Source organism: Rutidosis leptorrhynchoides, chromosome 11 (assembly GCF_046630445.1).
Source record: "Rutidosis leptorrhynchoides isolate AG116_Rl617_1_P2 chromosome 11, CSIRO_AGI_Rlap_v1, whole genome shotgun sequence".
Lineage (NCBI taxonomy): Eukaryota > Viridiplantae > Streptophyta > Magnoliopsida > Asterales > Asteraceae > Rutidosis > Rutidosis leptorrhynchoides.
The window spans coordinates 342,890,731-342,897,315 of NC_092343.1; the positions used below are offsets into that span (position 1 = coordinate 342,890,731).

The 6,585-nt window shown below is 31.6% G+C and overlaps 1 non-coding gene across 1 annotated transcript; it reads left to right on the forward strand.

Annotated features, from left to right (window-relative positions):
- Window positions 1-2,175: 2,175 nt before the first annotated feature.
- LOC139879174 (small nucleolar RNA R71) lies at window positions 2,176-2,282 on the forward strand. Its single transcript, XR_011770026.1, has one exon. It is a non-coding gene; the product is annotated as a small nucleolar RNA R71 (small nucleolar RNA).
- Window positions 2,283-6,585: the final 4,303 nt, after the last annotated feature.

Below are 6,585 nucleotides of genomic sequence, written 5' to 3' on the forward strand. Positions count from 1 at the left end.
ATAATTTCTTTCTTAGCAACTTCTTGCATATTAGGATTTAGTCTTCGTTGGCGTTGCCTATATGTTTTATGACCTTCTTCCATAAGGATTTTGTGTGTGCAATACGAAGGACTTATTCCTTTAATGTCATGAATCTTCCATGCAATAGCTGGTTTATGAGCTTTTAGCACAGAAATGAGTTGAGATTTTTCATTTTTCGTAAGAGAAGACGAGATTATTACAGGTAATTCAGATTCACCATGTAAATAAGCGTATTCCAAATGGTTTGGAAGTGGCTTTAACTCTAATATCGGTGGTTCTTCTATCGATGATTTATATCGATATCTGTCTTCCTCTTTCAGTACTTGAAGTTCTTCTATTGTTGGTTCGTATTCATTAGCCATAAATGCAGCTAATATTTCAGCTTCATCAATTGGTTCAGTTCCTTCTCCTAAAGAACATTCTCCTGTTCCTTGTAATTCTGGAAATTCTTGTAACAATTCTTGTTGTGAATCTATAGTTTGAACATAATAACATGTATCATCTGAAGATTGCGGTTGTTGCATGGCTCTATCAACAGAAAAAGGTAACACTCTCATCCTCTATACTTAGGGTCAGTTTCTTACCGAACACGTCTATTATTGCTTTAGCCGTGTTTAAGAATGTTCTTCCTAATATAAGAGGGACTCGAGAATCTTCTTCCATATCTAGAATAACAAAGTCTACTAGAAATACTAAAGTACCAACTTTAACTAGCATGTTTTCCATTATCCCTCTAGGATATTTTATTGATCGATCGGCTAGTTGTATGCTTATTCGTGTTGGTTTCAATTCTCCAAGGTCTAGTTTAGCGTATAATGAATACGGCATTAAATTTATACTAGCACCTAAGTCTGCCAATGCTTCTACTGAACTAAGACTACCCAGAAAATATGGAATTGTGAAACTTCTTGAATCTGATAATTTTTCTGGTATCTTATTCAACAGCACTACAGAACAATTAGCATTCATTGTAACAGCCGAGAGTTCTTCCATTTTCTTTCTATTTGTGATTAGATCTTTCAGGAATTTAGCGTATTTTGGCATTCCTGAAATCACATCAATGAAAGAAGATTGACATTTATTTGTTTAAACATATCGAAGAATTTAGATTGCTCAGCTTCAAGTCTTTCTTTTCTCATTTTACTCGGGTAAGGAAGCGGTGGTTGGTATGGTTTAACATAAGGCTTTGCCTTAACTGTGTTATCTTCATTAACCTTTTCAACTACCGGTCCTGTTTCCTACTCTTGCTCAGGCTGTGGTGCTTGTGTAGTAGGAATAGAGTCATCAGAAATTACAGGCATTTCAGGTGATTTAAGTGTAATACCACTTCTTGTGGTAATGGCTTTAGCTGTTTTATTTCGAGGGTTAGCATTTGTATCGCTGGGTAGACTCCCCGATTTTATTTCTCCAATTAACCTTGCTAGGTTACTTACTTCTTGTTCCAGATTTTGGATGAAAGCTTGTTGATTTCTAAATGCTTGAGCATTTTGTTCATTAGTTTGTATCTGAGATGTAAATAACTGGTTTTGAGATTATCTCAACTTTGCCATCATTTCATCCAACTTTGTCTTTTTCTCATCGATTTGTGGTGGTTTATTGAAATAACCAGGTCTTTGCTGATTGTAAGTATTATTGGGTACTTGTTGATTGCTAGGACCTTGTTGGTTATTGTTTTGGGCATTTTGATTGTACAGAATTTTTTGGTTTCGATTGTAGTTTGGCCTTGGCTGTTGATAATTATTTTGATAATTATTTCCCGGCCTTTGGTTCATGTATGAAACATTCTCTCTTTGTTCCATGGTTTGTTCAACACTAAGACAATCTTTTGTCAAATGTGGTCCTCCACACTGCTCACAACTAATTCGTATTGCTTGAATATCTTTAGTCATCTTTTCCATTCGTCTCTCGAAAGCATCTAACTTTGCGGAAATGGAATCAAAGTCATGGCTAGAATCGGCTCTAGCCGCATTAGATGAGCGAAAAATATCTTTTTCTTGATGCCACTCATACGAGTGGGATGTTGTGTTTTCAATAATTTTATGAGCTTCGGTTGCGGTTTTCTTCATAATGAAACCACCAGCTGCTGTGTCGATGTCTTTTCGTATAGCGACGTCGACTCCTTTGTAAAATATTTGAACTATTTGATAAGTATCTCGACCGTGTTGAGGACATCCTCTCAACATTTTTCCGAATCTTGTCCATGCCTCATATAACGTTTCATTTGGCTTTTGTGTGAATGTGGAAATTTCTCCTTGAAGTCTCACGGCTTTAGATGCCGGAAAGAATCTTTTAAGAAATTTCTCAACTAAAACATCCCATGAATCAATCGTTCCTTTCGGGTAATGATTCTAACCAATCTTTGGCTTCCCCCTTTAAAGTCCAGGGGAACAACATGAGATAAATAGTTTCATCCTCAACTTCTCGGATCTTAAATAGATTACAAATCCTACTAAAAGTTAGAAGATGTTCGTTTGGATCTTCTTTTGTTGTACCACTAAATTGGCATTGATTAGTGATCATGTGTAGGATTTGTCATTTGATTTCAAAATCTGGTGCATTAACATCTGGTGGATTAATGGCATGACCTTGGCCCGTGCGTGTGGCTCTCATTCGGTCTTCCATACTTTGAGGTTCCGTTTCTTCCATATCTAAATTTGTTGAATCTGAATCACTAAGAGATTATGATTTAACGGTTTCTTCTTCGATAATCTCTGAATGAATAATTTTTGGTTCAGGAGGAATGATTAGTGGTTCAGGATCTCTGAATTGTCCTTGAATATCTTCCGGGTCCTCAATTGTGAAGTCGGTTCAAAAATTAGATTATCGAAAAATTGAGTTGGAGTACTTGTTCGACTAGTAGATGATTCTAAAGAAAAATCAATGGCGACAATATTGGATAGATGTCTTGATCGAGTTACAGGTGGTGAACGTATGAAAGGTGGTGAACGTTTATCTCGGTGCATTCACTGAATATCCTATTAGTTCTAAAGATAAAAATTATATAAGTTATCTAATTAATAGACTTTTCTGATTTTGCCCACGTTTCGAATAGCCAATAGATGCAGCAGGTAGCCAGGACCCTTTAAATCGGAAGCCCACAACTCGCCACTAACAAATCCAACTATTACTACGAACCAGAAAATTTTGGATGTTTATCAATTTAATCGCTTAAAATAATTTTTCGTCGAAATTTAAAGAAAATATAGAAATTCTATGTCCTAAAAACTAGAGCGTATAAATGAAAAAGAAAAAGTGCGTTGAAAAACAAAAAGTCAAAAAACAAACGTCTAAAAACAAAAAGTCGAAAAATATTAATAAGAAAGTAAAGCGTCGAAACTTAAAAGTCTAAACACTAAATCTAAAAACTTGCGTCTAAAGGTATTAAAGCTTAAAAGGAATTCTATATCTAAAACGGCAATAACTTAAAAGACACTAAAATTTATTAAATATTAAAGCACTAAGCGACGTCGTAAAATTCTAAAGCGTCTAAATCTTAATCTAAAGAAAAAGCACTTAAGGGATTTTACGGCAAAGCTTAAAAATCTAGGAATATAAAATAACTACGGCAAAATACTAAGTTTAAACTAATTACGAACGATAAATATACAATTTACGAAATAAACGATTAAAATATACAATTTATAAAAAGATATAAAAAATGATAAAATTACTTATTTTTTTATAAAAATATTATTTTTATATTATTATTTTATAAAAGTATTAATTTATATAATTAATAATAATAATAATAACACTTAATATTACTAAATATAAATTAAAACTAAATACTAAATACTAATTAAATAACTTAAACCCTAATTAGGTTAAACAATAATAATAATAATTAATAAAACCTAAACCGTAATAAATGCTGTACTAGGTTCTGGCGTGTCAGACTTACTCATGCGATCGCATGAGTTTTAAGTCTTGGATCCATGCGGTCGTATAGCCTGTTGATCCAGTTTAGAAATTGGGCTGCTACAGTATTGTGGCCCGATTTCTTCCTTTTTAATTTTTTAATTTTTTAATTTTTTAATTTATATAAAGTATTATATAATAAAACTTATAAAAAAAATATTACTTATTAGTTTTTATAACTTTTTTTTAAATATAAACTTTTAATTTAAACACTTAAAAATATGGATATATATTTTTCTTTTTCTTTTGTTTTTATATTTTTAAAACTTATATATTTTTACAAAAATAGCTTAAAAACTAAATTTTTTTTAGAATATAGCGTTTCGCTTCGGCGTGATGATCCCCGGCAGCGGCGCCAAAAATACTTGATGTGTGCGAGGTGTAGTACGAAATACTATTATAGTTTATTACAAAATATTATTAAATACAATACAATTTTACACAAGTTATTTATTTATTTATAGAATGGATATACCTAAACCTTGCTACAACACTTATAGGCAGTGTACCTAATCGTAGAGTAGTGTAATTTTTAGTAAGTTCGGTTCGTTTCACAGGGAGCTGGCTAAGTTTAACGCTATATTTTTATTAACTATATTTGTTTAAATATAAATATATAAGTAGTATTATTATTATTATAAAAGGGGGTTTTACCGTTTAATGACTGGTTTGTCGATTTTAAGTCTTATATCACAGTCAAAACTTAATGCAAAATATTAAATATAAATATAACTTATTTTAAAGCGTAAAGTAAATGACAATAAATAAAAGTACGATAAATAAAAGTGCGATAATTTAAAGTACGATAAATAAAATGACGATAAATAAAAGTGCGATGAGATATAAAATAAAGGAATTATGCTTATTTAAACTTCCGTAATCATGATGTTTGACGTGTTGATTTTAATTTATTACCATGGGTTAATTGTTCTTTATCCTGTATTATTCGATAAGTCCATCTGGTTTTGTCCATAATAGTCCATCGGTCATAATTATAAAGTGCGAGGGTCTTCGCCAAATTAACCTTATACCTGAAGTCAAATATTCCAACTAATTGGGAATTTAAACCGTAATAAGGTCTTAATACTTTGTTTAATGATTACACCAGGTTATCGACTGCGTGTAACCTAAGGTTTTAATACTTTATTAACAATTACACCAATTACCCTTGAATGTAATCCACCCCTGTTTCAATGAGTCCATTGACTATTAATCCATCCCCGTGTCCGGTCAAATGAACAATTATTAGTATTTATAGATATCCTACCCACCGTACCCAGTCAAGCGTATGTGGTTATATATAAATACATCAAGTTGTAATCTTTATATTAAATTAACAAGATATCATTTAGTTAATTCAATATAAAGCCCATTAATAGCCCATAGTTGAATTTCCACAAGTGTCGGTCTTTTGTCCAAACCCTAATAATACTTCAAAGCCCAATAACCCAGTCTTAATATTTAGTCCAACATCACGATTACTTTGGCTTAAATAAACATAATAATAACTTAGCTACGAGACATTAATTTAAAAAGGTTGAACATAACTTACAATGAGTATTTATCGCGTAGTGTTACATGGACATAATTTTGACTTACAAACTTAAAACATTCGATACTATAACCTTATTATTATTAAATTAATATTAAAATTATAATTATAAAATATAAATATATATATTTGAGAGAGAGCAGAGAGTAAGATGTATATTGTGTTGTGTAAATATTTCGTCGAGCAAACTGGCTATTTATAGCACCTAACAAGCAAATTAGGACCATGTGATTGCATGGCCTAGGAGTGATATTCCCATGCGATCGCATGGAGCCTGGCACCAGCTCACATTCATTTATTTTCTAGCTTGCCGACGTTTTTATTTAATAATATAATTTAATATATATAATTTTATATAATTATATATATATTATATTATATTCATGTGCATAGTTGACTTGTAATTTTAGGTCCGTTGCGTCGCGCGTTGATAGTTGGTTCAGGTCTCGGTTTCAGATTTTCGAACGTCCTTTTGTATGCTTAGATATCTTGTACTTTGCGTTTCACGGCTTGTACTCTTGTAATTTTTAGACGTTTCTCATCAATAATTTGAACCATTTGGATTGTATCTTGTACATTTGAGCTTTTTGGTCATTTGCGTCTTCAAATCGTCGAATCTGTCTTTTGTCTTCACCTTTTAATATTTAAACGAATATTACTTGTAAATTGAACAATTGTAACTAAAAGCTTGTCTTTCTTGAACGGATTCTGACCCAGTTTAATTACACACTGCTTCCCACACTCTTCGTACCCTATTTGCATTTCTGTACAAAAATAATTTGGGTCTTACACTTTAAACTATGAAAAAAAGGTCAAACTATAAGCTTCTATTCTTATATATAATAATTAGATTTATCGAGCCCGTGCGTTGCATGGGGACTCTTACAAAAACTATATATAGTACATTTCTAACGTATATTCAATATCGATATTATACGATCATTGTCCTAAATTTTGTTGTGTGTTGAAGTTGTATAGTAAAAATGTGACGACCCTAAAATTTTTGACCAAATTTAAACTTAATCTAAATATGATTACGACATGATAAGCAAAGTCTATAATGTTGAGTCTCAAAATTTTTGAACTGTTTCAAT